A 1,783-nucleotide genomic window follows, 5' to 3' on the forward strand; every position below is an offset into this window, starting at 1 on the left:
CTTAAGGTGGAAATTTTAGGTCATTGGCTTGGAATCTTAACTTCTTTTTCCTTTTTTTCAAATTTTAATTTAATTTAATTAATTTATTTTTTGTCATTACATGATGTAAACATTTTTTGTGTTCCTTTACCAATTTTCAATGTAGGTGTTTATACCTGCAAGTTTTCCTTTGAGTGTGCAGTTGCTTCAAGTCATATGTTTATTATGTTGTATTTTCCTTTTCATTAGTCTCAAGGTATTTAAAAGTTGCACTTAGAATTTGTTCATTGGATATTGAACTCGAATTGGAAGAGGCAAATCCGGTCTCAGAATGGAGGGCCATGATCTGAAGGAAACAGAGCAGTTGAGAAAACTGTTTATTGGTGGTCTGAACTTTGAAACTACAGATGAGAGTTTAGGAGAACATTTTGAGATATGGGGCACACTCACAGATTGTGTGGTAAGAGAGACCCTCAAACAAAGCATTCCAGGGGCTTTGGTTTTGTGACTTATGCTTGTGTTGAAGAGGTGGAGGCAGTAATGTGTGCTCGACCACATAAGGTTGATGGGCATGTAGTGGAACTAAAGAGAGCTGTTTCTAGAGAGGATTCTGTAAAGCCTGGTGCCCATCTAACAGTGAAGAAACTTTTTATTGGTGGTATTAGAGAAGATTACAGAAGAACATAATTTGAGAGACTACTTTGAAAAGTATGGCAAGATTGAAACCATAGAAGTTATAGAAAACAGGCAGAGTGGAAAAAAGAGAGGATTTGCTTTTGTAACTTTTGATGATCGTGATACAGTTGATAAAACTGTGTTCAGAAATACCACACTATTAATGGGCATAATTGTGAAGTGAAAAAAGCTCTTTCTAAACAAGAGATGCAGTCTGCTGGATCACAAAGAGGTCGTGGAGGTGGAGCTGGCAACTTTATGGGTTGTGGAGGAAAGTTTGGAGGTGGTGGAGATAATTTTAGCCATGATGGTAACTTTGGTGGAAGAAGAGGCTATGGTGGTTAGAGGTGGTAGCAGCCGAGGTACTTATGGAGGAGGTGATGGCAGATATAATGGATTTGGAAGTGAGGGTTGAGACTATGGTGGTGGTTCTGGTCATAGTAGTAGATGGGGCTATAGTGCTGGTGGACCAGGATATGGAAACCAAGGTGGTGGATATGATGGCAGTGGTGGAGGATATGATGGTTACAATGAAAGAGGAAATTTTGGTGGTGGTAACTATGGTGGTGGTGGTAACTATGATTTTGGAAATTATAGTGGACACAGCAATCAAATTATGGACCCATGAAGGGGGGTAGTTTTGGTGGAAGAAGCTCAGGCAGTCACTATGGTGGTGGTTATGGATCTGGTGTTGGAAGTGGTGGATATGGTAGCAGAAGGTTCTAAAAACAGCAGAAAAGGGCTACAGTTCTTAGCAGGAAAGAGAGCAAGGAGTTGTCAGGAAAGCTGCAGGTTACTTTGAGACAGTCATCCTGAATGCATTAGAGGAACTGTGAAAATATGCCACACAAGAAATGATACTCTATAGTCAGAAAAGTTACTGAAGCTTAAACAGGAAACCTTTTTGTTCAGGACTGTCATAGCTACAATTTGCAAAAAGTGCAGCTATTGATTAATGCAATGTAGTGTCAATTAGATGTATGTTGTCAAACTGTTTGTCTGTGTTCTCTTGTATCTCAGTGAGGTTCCTTAGATCACTAACTTGAATTGCTTTTCTGGCAAGTTGGCAATTTCTGAATCTTTAGGACCAGTTACTGGAGCATTACTTTTTTTTTTTTTTTTTTTTTTG

The 1,783-nt window shown here is 38.9% G+C and overlaps 1 pseudogene; it reads left to right on the top strand.

Moving 5' to 3' along the window:
- Nucleotides 1-310: 310 nt before the first annotated feature.
- On the top strand, nt 311-1,380 carry LOC134362409 (heterogeneous nuclear ribonucleoprotein A3-like; annotated as a pseudogene).
- Nucleotides 1,381-1,783: the final 403 nt, after the last annotated feature.

This window comes from Cynocephalus volans, chromosome 1 (assembly GCF_027409185.1).
Source record: "Cynocephalus volans isolate mCynVol1 chromosome 1, mCynVol1.pri, whole genome shotgun sequence".
Lineage (NCBI taxonomy): Eukaryota > Metazoa > Chordata > Mammalia > Dermoptera > Cynocephalidae > Cynocephalus > Cynocephalus volans.